The following is a 12,804-nucleotide window of genomic DNA, read 5'->3' as shown; positions in this document are numbered from 1 at the left end:
AGGCTTATTATTAGGACGCAGTTCTTCTACACTTAAAGGACTTATGATAAGTCCTGGGGTAATTGATCCCGATTATGAGGGTGAAATAAAAATCATAGCTAGTTCTCCAAGAGGTATATCAGTAATTTCATCAGGAGATAGAATAGCACAGTTATTAATAATACCAAGCCTACATGATAAATTTTCCAGTTGTAATGTAGAAAGAGGTTCCAAGGGATTAGGCTCCACAGGTGTAGATTGGGCTATGCTATCTTTAAATTTAGATTCTCGCCCTATGCTAAAATTAAATATTCAAGGGCATGATTTTAATGGACTGCTGGACACAGGCGCTGACCTCAGCATCATATCTCGCCAGGAATGGCCTAAGCATTGGCCATTACAGCAAGCGACCCAAACGCTTAGAGGCCTAGGAGTGGCAACTAATCCCCATAGAAGTGCAATGGTATTAGATTGGAGGGATCCTGAAGGATGTGAAGGAACTATACAGCCCTATGTATTGGACCATCTCCCCATAAATTTATGGGGACGAGACGTCCTAGATCAATTAGGATTGACATTAACAAATAACGTCAATCCTAACGCGCCCACTACTAGGGCAAAACAAGGCTTTAGAAAAGAAAAGAGATTAAGAGATCAAGAACAAGATATAACAGCACCAATTCAAGTAGATCAAGAGATAGATAAACATGGATTGGGTTTTCAAAAAGGGCCACTGAGACAATCAAAATTACTTGGAAATCAGAAAGACCAGTGTGGGTTCCTCAGTGGCCCCTAACTAAAGAAAAGATACAAGTAGCCCATGATCTGGTCAAACAGCAATTAGCGGAAGGACATATACAACCTTCCGTATCTCCCCATAATACTCCCATTTTTGTTATTAAAAAGAAATCTGGTAAATGGAGATTATTACAAGATTTAAGAGCCATTAATAATGAGATGGTTATTATGGGACCTGCTCAATCAGGGATTCCCCAACTGTCTGCTTTACCAAAAACGTGGCATGTTCTAGCTATAGATATTAAAGATTGTTTCTTCTCAATTCCAATTCACCCCGAGGATAGTCCACATTTTGCATTTACTATCCCTGCACTGAATCATGAAGGTCCTGATCAGAGATATGAATGGAAAGTACTCCCTCAAGGGATGGCTAACAGCCCAACTTTGTGCCAAATTTATGTTGATAAAGCAATCCAGCCACTTAGAATTCAAAACCCTGAACTACAGATATTTCACTATATGGATGATGTGTTAATGGCACATAAAGATAAAAACACATTGCTAGAATGTTATGCCACGCTTACAAACTTATTAAAAAATTATAATCTAGAGATAGCAATAGATAAAGTACAATTAAATCTTCCAATTAATTATTTAGGAGTTCTATTATCCTCAACCATGGTCCGTCCACCAAAAATTCAAATACGAGTAGATCAACTCAAATCACTTAATGACTTTCAAAAGTTATTGGGAGATATAAATTGGATAAGGCCTTATCTAGGCATACCAACAGGAGAATTAGGACCTTTATTTGATATTTTAAAAGGTCCATCAGATCCAAATTCACCCCGCATGTTAACGCCTGAAGCTAGAAAGGCATTAAAAATCATTGAAACATATATGGAAAATATGCATTTGGATAGAGTTGATATAAGTTTGCCTTTATTATTTATTGTATTACCGACAAAAAATATTCCTACAGGGGTATTTTGGCAAGAAGGTCCATTATTATGGATACATTTATCTTATTCTCCTAATACTATTCTTACTAGATATCCTGAGGCTGTAGGGCAATTAATACTCAAAGGAATAAAAGCAGCAAAAGGAGTGTTTGGGATTTCTCCCAATAAAATTATTACTCCATATACTATGGATCAAATTGATGAGTTAGCTAATGAGTTAAATACTTGGGCAATAATCATGTGTAAATCTAGTGTTGCATTTGATAATCACTTGCCATCTAATCCTTTGTTGTCCTTTTGGTCTAAGCATCCTGTAGTTTTTCCAAAAATGACAAGAAAAACCCCTAACATAAATGCTCCAAATATATTCACTGATGGGTCAAATAATGGTACAGCAGCAGTAGTTACTCCTGATCAAACTTTTACATTTTTAGTACCCAAACAATCAGCTCAAAAGGTAGAGCTCAATGCAGTATTGCAAGCTTTTATGATGTTCAAAGATTCTACATTTAATTTATTTTCTGATAGTCAGTATGTAGTTAATGCTATCGTATCTCTTGAAGATGCTGGTAGGATTTCTCCTTCCTCTACTGTTTTCTCTTTGTTCTCTGCTATACAAAGTCTAATCTGGGATAGAAAGGATCCATTCTTTATAGGACATATCAGAGCACATACAGGATTGCCTGGAGCCCTTAGTTTGGGTAATGAACTAGCAGATAAATCTACACATGACATACATATTTTCTCCACAATAGAAGAAGCTATAAATTTTCATAAAAGGTTCCATGTCAATGCTAATACTTTACAAAAACGTTTTAAAATAACTAAAGAACAAGCCAGACATATAATAAAACAATGTCAAAATTGTGTGACATTTTTGCCACAAGTTAATCTTGGAGTCAATCCTAGAGGACTGATACCTAACCATATTTGGCAGATGGACGTCACACACTTGCCAGAATTTGGAAAATTAAAATATTTACATGTTACAGTTGATACTTCTTCTGGATTTTTGATGGGCTCCCTTCATCCCGGAGAAAAAACTAAAGATGTTATAGCTCATTGCTTACAAAATTTTGCCACTGTGGGTGTTCCTAAACAGTTAAAAACCGATAACGGTCCTGGTTACATCTCCAAGTCTTTTAAACAATTTTGCTCATCATTTGGCATTACTCATATAACAGGAATCCCATACAACCCACAGGGACAAGGCATAGTTGAAAGAGCTCATCAAACTATAAAAATGTACTTATTAAAGCAAAGGGAGGGAATTAGTAAGGGGTATATATCCCCCAAAGATAAACTTAAAATAACCCTTTTTACTCTAAACTTTCTAAATTTGGATTCATCAGGACTTAGTGCTGCGGAAAGACATATGTATCCGAAAAATGTACATAAGCCTAAGGTACTTTGGAAAGATATTCTAACAGGACAATGGAAAGGTCCGGACCCAGTAATAGTCTGGAGTCGGGGCTCCGTCTGTGTTTTTCCACAGGAGGAACAGCAACCAATTTGGATTCCAGAGAGATTAACTAAAACAATTTCTACAGAAAAAGAAGATGATTTGACTCAAATCCATAACAGCTGATATCCAGAGTTCCAGCCTGGCTATTCTTGCATCTGCGACAGTGATTTACCACGGTGCCTTTTTCAATATCTATTTTATTATTTGCATTTTTCCCACATCATAAAGTTCTATTTTATTTTATTTTATTTTATTTTACCTTATTTTTTAAGCTCATACAAACCTAGGTTAATGTTTTTCTGATCAGTTTTATTTTTTTGACTGTGTTTTATTTATTTATTTTTTTTAACTGTAAAGTTTTTAAACATTGCAATGGAGATTTCACCTAGCTATAGCTACAAGGCCTTTATTTACTATTGTCTTATATGTTCTATGTTATGTATGCTGTTTTGTGTTGTATGTCTGTATGTGTGTATGTCCATATTTCATTTATAAGGAGCGCTCATGTATATATAGATACAAGTATTCAAAAAAAAAAAAAATTTAGTCACGTGACTTATATGGTTTAATTTACTTTAGGTAAACAGCTGTTATTAAATTTTGTTTTTAAAGGTGGTTAACAGATATGTTTGTTTACTTTCACCTTTCCTTTTCATTATATTTCATAATTCTGTTCAGGATAATGTCTCTTTAGCAACATGGCCATAATTCCCATCTCCATCCCAGTGCCGGTGAAGACTAAGACCAAACTACAACTTTTATGATAGCTATCACTATAAACTGTATAAATTGATACATCAATCAAAATAACTCAATAAGACTGCTCAATCAAGGACTTAATTTACTTTGGGAGGAAATGGACATATTGATAGACTCCTCCAATTTGAACTGCTCAATCAAGGACTTAATTTACCTTGGGAGGAAATGGACATATTGATAGACTCCTCCACTTTGAACTGCTTACACAACTTGTCTGGACTATGTATCACCTGTATACATTGTGTTCTATTTGTTGATACAGCGAACTGGTAGTGCTAAATATCTTAGCCGATGTGTCACCAGTGTTTCCAAAGGAGCCGTCAATTGGCTTGGTGTCGTGGCAATTCTGCGTCTTTCTCCCTTCTGCTAGTGATGGTCTGATTTTGGGGGCCAACAGAGGTGAGGCAAGAACCTCACCCCCCCACTGGCACCAAGGTTAAATTTGGGGGCCAACAGAGGTGAGGCAAGAACCTCACCCCCCCACTGGTGCATAGGCCTATTACACAGGTATGGCTATATACTGGACCGGTAGTCAGTGACGGGTATGATTCGGTTACAGTGGTATCAACCTAAGCCAGGAGACTGACGCAATAAGGTCAGTTTTCCCATGACGGGTAAGAACCATATGTGAATTGGACATACCTAACAGGCACGGTCCCTAGCCACATTTGCCTGTTGTTTATTTAAACAGTAGGGGGCAGATGTTAGGAGCCACAGCAAAAATATTGATACAGGCACCTTTGGATTTTATTGACTGCCAGCCAGCAATTCACATTCATATGGTAATTGGACTCATGCTGTTCAGCTGGGCCCATTTCAAGACTCAGGTTACTCATGTCACTCTTGTAATGGGAGAGTTCCCATTGGTTGGGAAAGGATGGTAGGAGGGTGTTCCGGGGGAAGGGGAAACCCCCCCGGCTCAGGTAGAACACACACGTGGCGGACCCACCTGTTAGGGGACGCACACGGCCTCTCTCTAAATAAAACTTTGTCTCAGTTTGACTGGCTTGTGTTTTTGTGCCCAACCGGGTTGCAAGATTGCAAGCCCGTGTGCACTGACAGCTCAGCAGGGGATCGCTCAGCAGGGGTGCCGCAGGCAGTGCTCGGCAGCAGGAGCGGGACTCAGCCGGCCCGGGGCCGGGCAGTTTGCGGCACACACCTATAATCCCTGCTACTCAAGAGGCTGAGACAAGAGGGTTGCAAGTTTGAGGTCAGCCTGAGAAACTTAAGGGGATCCTGTCTCAAAATAAAAAGTAAAAAGGGCTGGGGGTGTATTTAGTGGTATAGTACTCCCAGATTCAATCCCCAGTACCAGAAAAATTAAATAAAAATAAAGAATATATATATATATATATATATATATATATATATATATATATATATATATATATATTGTAGCCTTAACAAGTTATACCACAATTCAGCATCTTAAAACAAGCACTTTCTATCATCTCATGATTTCTGTGGGTCAGAAGTCTGGGTGCAGAGGGCTCACCAGAGTTTTTGGCTCAGGGTCTCAGGAGGCCAAGTCAAGGGTCAGCTGGCCAGGGGTCCTACCTGGGTGCTCTGAGGGAGAATGCCCCGTCAGGCTTGCTGGGTTCTGTGTGGGTGCAGGAATGAGATCTCTACTTCCTCCTGGCTGTCAGCTGCTGGTCCTTCTCAGACATGCCTCAGTTCATAGCCCCTTCCATCTTCCTCCATCTCTCTGCCATCTCTCTGGCAGAAGGGTCTGCCAACCAGCTGGAAACAGACCCTGCTCCTAAGAGCTCGTGCAATCACATGTGCCCACTGGACAGTCCAGGCTGATTAGTTACAACTGTAAAGTGCTTTTGCCATGAACAGTAAAGGAGGTAAAGGTCACAGGGGTCACAATCCTGAAGACCACCTAGTCTGACACAGATCAGCCCAACATTCTTATCACCTATGTTTTCTTAGGAAAAGATTATTTTCCTGGTTCTTTTTTTTAAATATTTTTTTTTTTTAGTTGTAGTTGGATACAATGCCTTTATTTTATTTATATATTTTTTATGTTGTTCTGAGGATCGACCCAGAACCCTGCACGTGCTAGACAAGCGCTGCACCGCTGAGCCCCAGCCCCTTTCCTGGTTCTTTGTATGTAGAATACTCTGGACTGTGCCCTGGGCCTTTTGAACGTTCTGCTGTTGGACACTGTGGTTCTCATTTAAAGCCTATAGGAAATGTTGGTATTCATGCTGAGCAGGCAGTTGGCCTGGATTGGTTCAGGTCACAAGTGCCAACCAGTCTTCTGTGGAATGCGGTCTCAGTGTCACCCAATCTTCACAGCCTCAGCAGTATTCTCAACAATGTCCCATTTGCCCAAGTGGCCAGCTGGCTGCAGGGCAGTGACCTATCTCTTGGTTTTCTGTTTCTAAGCTGTTTTCAGGGTGAGCCCACCCCCCACCTCTGCACTGAATCTCTAAGTTCCCAGAACTTGTTCAGGGACCACCTAACCCAACCCCGTCTCTCTCTCCGGTCTCCCTGGGTACTTCCCAGTCCTCCTGACAAAAATCTGGGACTTTACTTAACCTGCCCTGACACACTCTTTTTGTGACTGCACCTTGCCTGGGAAAGAACCGCAGGTGGGAAGAAAGGAAAGAAGCAACTGCCACAGTACCTGGCAGGAGGCCAGGAGGAGGAGGGCGACCAACGTGGCTTTCTCCCCCTGCTCTGCTGGAAGTCTTCCCTGCGGCCTTCCCAGTCCTTACAGCCCGAGTCCCAGCCAGGGCATGTGGAGGGGGACGGAGCTCACGATGGGGTCAGCCTTCTGCAGCGTTGCTCCTCGCAAGTCCAGGAGTCAGGGCTCCTCACTGGGAGGGCAGGGCAGAGTGTGCCTCCCACCCACGTGCATTTTAAGACGTGTTCATGGTGGTGGTCACTGGAAGAAGGGGATTTTGCTCCCTTCTTCCCAATTTTCTCTTCCAATTGCCTTCAGTGATGGTTGGGAGCTGCCACAGGGGAACCGAGCACCCCTTCACCACTGTGTGTGTGAACTGTGGGCGCTGAGTGCACAGGGTGGACAGAACCAACGTCGCTGGGTCTTGCTCTGGTCTTTTCGCTGGCTCTGCCATGATCAATCCCCACCCAGCTCATGAGACGGGTGTGGCCTTCCCAGATGTCAGCTGACCTGCTGACAGCAGACATCATGAAGCTAGATTCAATCCCCTGAAACCTGACCCCTCGCCTCATTTGAATGGCTTCTCCCCAATAAAAAGGTTCAGCACATGCTCTCTCACACACTCTCTCTCTTTCCATGGACCCCTAAGGTCAGAGAAGCTGTCCCAGGACCCAAAGGTATCTCTGTCTTTTGTGTGGTTACTTTGTGCAGCCCAGTTCATCAGGAGTGACCCTGAGTGTTTGAGTCGTGAGAAAAGTGACAAGTGATAAGTCTGTTACTTGAAGCCAGATGGCTTCTTGCAGATGCTGGTAGCACGTGGCTTCAAGTCTAAACTGAGGGGTGCTACCTACATCATGCTCCTGCCTACCTTCCAGGGGAAGCAAGAGTAACCGCCATGTCTTTAACACTCAGACAGTAGGACTTGTTCCCATTCAACATACCTCTTATTAACTACTACGGAAGAAACTGGAATTGTAATGATAGAGGGAATAGATTTAGTAAAGCCTCATACTTTAAACTATTTCTAAAATCACGCCCCTTTTCTGAAACATATTCTCACTGGATGCTCTAAGATACAATACGTGCCATCATTCCAAACCACACTGGGCTACCTGGCTTCAAGCACAGGCATCTGAGTACAAGGCCAGTCTGGTTTGGGTCCCAGGCTTCACACACAGGCTCCCCCGAGGTCTTGGGGAGGCCCTGAGTCAAGCTCCACAGCAGTCACCCTGACTGCCATCAGTCACTCGCAGCTGCCTTTGTCCCTCTTCCCTGTATGCCAGGTAGTCTGCAGGGGAGCTAAGGGCACACTGAGGGGGAGCACATTTATGCTGTACGCAGTTACCTCTGTGCACATCTAAGGGATTACCAGTGTATGAACTTTTGGTTGACAAGGGTAACTTAGAGGATGAAACGTTCAGTTTGGTTCAGTTTCAGAGGTTTAGCAGATGGTGGGCCAACTCGATGGCTCTGGGCCCAAGGGGAGGCAGAAAAACATGGTAGAAGGGTGCTGCTCTGCTCCAGGCAGTCAGGGAGCATAGAAAAAGGGGGAGGAGCTGTAGGAAAGGCGAGCCCCTTTAGGGCAGCTTCTAGTGACCCACCTCCTTTGGCCAAGCCCTGCCTGCCCACAGTTACCCCTTAGTCCATTCAAATTAGGATGGACTGATCAGATTAGAGCTCTTACTCGTCAATCATTTACCCCTGAATATTCCCCCACACATACAGGCACTTTTGGGGAACACCTCACATCCAAATCTTAACCACCAAGGATACTGCTATCAATCACCCCGTACACCACCAGGGCTTCATTCATTACACGGTGCAAGGCTGGGGTCCTGAGGTGACATGAAATGGGCCCAATGGCAACTGGCAGGAGAAGTGCATGGGCAGTGGAAAAGAAGCCTGGGTGGACTGAATGCAGGAGCCAGATGCTCATCTGTGGACATCACCCTCCTCCATGTGAACTGTAGCATACATGTCAGTTCTCCGTGGGCAAAACAGCGGTCTTTGATGTACAATTACCAGTACGTCTTGGATGTGCATTTTTTTTCTTCAATGAAATTGTGGAAAATGAAATGAATCAACTATGTTTCTGGAACTCAAGATTTTAGAAGTTACTACAAAAAACAAATGTTCTATATATATGAAATAATGCCTTATGCATCCTAACAATAATAAAACCTCATCAACTCTGTTGGAGGAGTCAATGAAGTCTGTTTTCTTACTGTCATACAAAAAGGCTTCTAGTAACCCGGAGCCCAAAAAAAAGTATAATAGAAATACATCAGTTAACTATCAGACACTTTTCAATTATATCTGTATTACTGTTCAGCTTTTTCAAAACTGTACTAATGTATTTTTTCTCATGCTAAACAATGCGTATTTTCTAGACTAATTTTTATTTGCAACTTTATATTTCTTTTTTAAAAAGACCACCCCGCCCCACCCTGCCAACTGTATGTTTCATACAGGGCCCAGAAACCTGATAGAATCTGAAATGCTTTTAAACATTTACTGAGTACCTCTTCTCAATCAAGAAGGACTAAGTGCTTAGGTGTTGAGGGCTACAGCCAAGTCTGGAGTAGGGATGGCACCTGGCATTTTGCCAGAGGGAGTGGTTGAGAGGTGACACCAGCGAGCCATTGGGATGATGATGGTTAAGTTAAGCTGTGTATTCAGTTGTATATAGACCCCTGCTGTCCCCCTGGGGGGGCGCCCGCTACTTTGGAGTTCTCCCTTTAGAGTTCTCCCGGGGATTCCTGGGGAGTTCCCATTGGTTGGTGAAGTTCCTCTGGAAGGGCCAGGTGGGTGGCCTGCGTGGGAGTTCGGGCAATAAAGTAGTTCCTGTTTGAACCTACAAGTGCCTCGTGGAGGCTCCGTTATTTTGTGCCCAGCCAGACTGCAGCACTTAGGGATATAGGAGCTCCTAACAGAGTTCCCTCCAGTACAGTGGGCCAAGGTAAGGCAGTTGCTGAACCCGGAGGAAGCACTGGAGAAAGTAAAGCAAGGGTGGCAGAGAAAAATCCGGCAGGTGGAAAGACTGGAGGAGGCCTCACCAAAAAGACCACAGGAAAGGCCTCAAGAATGTCCTGGCACTGCTGATGGCAGCTACCACATCCTGAGGGACCACCCCTGCCGGGAGCCCATGCCAAACCCTCTACTTACAATCTTTCTTACTACTGCTCACAAGGACTGCACAGTTGGCTTTATTCCCACAGCTACAGCTCAAGGAACTCAGGCTCAGAAAAGTGAATGTCTTGGTGCATACTCAGCTCCACCAGGAGCCTCAACCCCACTCATGGAGTGCACTGGGCACCCCGGGAGATGTGTTTAACCAGAGGCAAGTGAGTGAGCCACCAGGGCCACATGCCCACTGCAGTCCCAGACAGCCAAAAGAAAGGGGAAGGGGCCACTGCTAGCCTGGCCTGCACTGGGAACAATGCAGCGGGTCTGGGCCTCACAGGGATTGGGAAACCAGGTAGACAAAGGGCTCAGTGTGTGCTCAGGCAGGTGAAAGGCTGAGTGTGGTGGGGCCCCGAGACAACTGAGAGGAATGGGGCTGCAACCTGAGCTGGGCTGTGAGGACTCCAGTGGATCAAGGGATGGAATCTAAGACATGAAGCAGGGTTTGCACCTGGGACGTGGCTTCTATTTTGAGAGGCAATCGGGAGGACGTGCTGGCCAAGGGAGAGAGGAGGTGAAGCAAGACTCATCACTGTACGCTACCACATTACTGTGCCCTTCTGCTTCTGAATTTTAAAATAGCAATAAACTAAAACACCAGTTTAGGGGAAAACAACCCTCTGACTAAAAAGCTTCTTACATCCCTAACTTCCTCCTGATCTTATCTATGTCCTCACATATTTTTTAGAACATAATAGTTACTGTATACCCCATTTTACTTTTTAGGTTAAGGCTTAATTTTAAGCACATTTCTATGGATCAAAATGGTTTAAATTTTGCTTGGAGGAAGGACAGGAATGGGTTTGTCAAATTATGTTCATTGGTCAAAAAACGCTGGTTCGTTTATCAGATTGTTTTCAAAACTGGGATTCGCAAAGCAAAATCATGGTCACATACTGCTAGTTGCTCTCCACATATTCCAGACTAGAATCACCAACATAAACATTCCCCAGAAAACTGCCAAGCACTAGACTTTACCATATTAAGTTCTGTGGGACTCAGCTTTTAAACCCCCTTTGTCAAGGATGAAACCAGACCCCTGCAATGACAAAGATACTAATAAATGACTTAACACATCCTGATCTTTTTTTTTTTTTTTTGGTACTGGGGATTGAACTCAGGGTCACTCGACCACTGAGCCACATCCCCAGCCCCATTTTGTATTTTATTTAGAGACAGGGTCTCACTGAGTTGCTTAGCACCTCACTTTTGCCAAGGCTGGCTTTGAACTTTTGATTTTCCTGCCTTAGCCTCCTGAGCCACTGGGATCACAGGCTTGCGCCACGGTGCCCAGCAACACACCCTGATCTAAACAATGGAGTTCTGCCTGCCAGGGAGCACTAGGTTGTATGTACAATGCTTGTGGTGAGTGAGTAAAAGGGGAAGCAGGTGAACTGATAGGTGAGTTGGTGAAGGGAAAAAATGCACAGAGTGAAAATGTAAGCCATATAAGAGAAATGTGTATTGTCTGGTGTGACCAGAGGCAGGCCTCTTTGGAAAGAAAAAAAGGAAACAGAATTCCTTGGGACCAAGTGGATTTAAACAGGCTCTTATGGAATGATCCATGCATTAATCTTTGCTTTGGCAACTGCGTTCCTATCTTCCCTCTAAGCAAGGTAACTCAATTCTATTCTTTTTCAATGTTTTTTTTTTTCCCTTCTCTTTTGGTAAATAACCAGGGTTAACCAATTCTACTGTCTACTCAGATGATATTTTTCACAATTACTGACATTTATTAAGCATCTACTATGTGCCCGGAACAATGCTTATAGATTTTTAAAATTGACTCTTACTCTTCACAAAGACCCTGTGTGGCAGGTAAATTTTGCACTAATTTTATGGATAAGGCAGGAATCAATGAATATATCTTATGTCAACTTCCTCTTTGGGAAAAGAACTGATAGAAAGGAACCTACTGACCTATTAAGAACATCCCTGCTATGTACATGAGCAGAAAGTTCTGCAGTTCAGCCAAACGCACTGTCAGCATCCAGTTCAGGAGTGGCAGCCAAGTGGTGACCAGCCTGGGCAAAGGAAGGGCACAGGAGAACCAGAGATGGGTGTCGCCTGGCTTTGCAAACAACCCAAGGTGCCACCCTAATCCTGCCAGTCCACTTCTCTGAGCCTCCCTTTCTGGTACTTTTAAAAAGGATCGTGAAACCTGGGCATGTCTCCTGGGAATACTTTAGGCACCACTTCTACACCTACCCTACGGGGTTCGGGACTCACGACCACTTACTTCGCCAGGCCCAGAACTGAAGGTCACTTCCCCTATGCGTCCCCACCCCAAACACCCTCTGCCCCATCCGTGGCACTGAGAAACCGCCGTCGACCCAGGCCACTGGAAAGTCACTGGCGTTTTCACAGCGGTCCTCGTGGTGGCCAACGAGGGACAGAGCCCTGCTTGGGAGACTGCGCCCCGGAACGCAGGTCTCTCCAGGGTTTCCTTCAGGGACACCTCAACCCCACTCACAGCCACACGCAAGACCCACGGAGCTCGCGCCGGTGACCCCGACGTGGCGACGCGGGGCGGGATTCGGTGCCCTCCCACTTCTCCCTGAGGAGGCGCCCGCTTACGAGTCTGCAGTCAGCCGCAGGAGGGAAGGCCGCACGCCCTGCGGGGCTCCACCCGGGCTCCCGGCGGTGCTCCCGGGGGCCGCAGGTCCGCGGCGCGCGGCCCCGGGGGACAGCACGGCCCCGGCCCCGCCCCGCCCCGCCCCGGGGACAGAGCGGTCTGGCCCAGGGGACCCCTGACGAGCCGCCGCGCCGGCGAAGGCCTCAGAGACGGGCGTGGACTTTCCCCGGCGGCCCGCGGGCCTGCCGAGGGCCTCGAGCCTCGGCCTCGGCCGCCGTCCGCTCAGCCAGGCCTAGCCGGCCGGCCCGCCGCCCAGGCCGCCGCCCTTCCTCCGTGCCTCCCGCGCGCGCCGCGTCCTCACCGGGCCTGCCAGGCCTGCGCCGCCGCCCGCCGTGAGGTGGCCCGCGCCAGCGCCGCCCGCTCCCGACCGCTCAGCCGCCGCCGCCCCCGCGCCCCGCGCCGTCCCGCCCCCGCTGCGGACGCGCAGCCGATTGGCCCGCGGGGCGCC

The 12,804-nt window shown here is 45.7% G+C and overlaps 1 protein-coding gene across 4 annotated transcripts in view; it reads right to left on the bottom strand.

The window, feature by feature from the left end:
- The window catches only part of Farp2 (FERM, ARH/RhoGEF and pleckstrin domain protein 2), a 96,727-nt gene extending 83,993 nt beyond the window's left edge, over nucleotides 1-12,734 (bottom strand). For 2 of the 4 annotated variants that reach the window (XM_026414786.2, XM_026414791.2), the window contains exon 1: nucleotides 12,658-12,734. The gene's annotated coding sequence lies outside the window, so the exon portion shown is untranslated. Of the gene's footprint in view, nucleotides 1-11,641; nucleotides 11,746-12,298; nucleotides 12,414-12,657 lie in introns of those variants that run through there. The other 2 variants (XM_026414790.2, XM_026414787.2) reach the window with 2 other exon arrangements.
- Nucleotides 12,735-12,804: the final 70 nt, after the last annotated feature.

The sequence above is a fragment of the Urocitellus parryii genome, chromosome 1 (genome assembly GCF_045843805.1).
Source record: "Urocitellus parryii isolate mUroPar1 chromosome 1, mUroPar1.hap1, whole genome shotgun sequence".
Lineage (NCBI taxonomy): Eukaryota > Metazoa > Chordata > Mammalia > Rodentia > Sciuridae > Urocitellus > Urocitellus parryii.
Note: the sequence above shows the minus strand (reverse complement) of the source record. Positions and strands in the feature narration are given on the sequence as shown.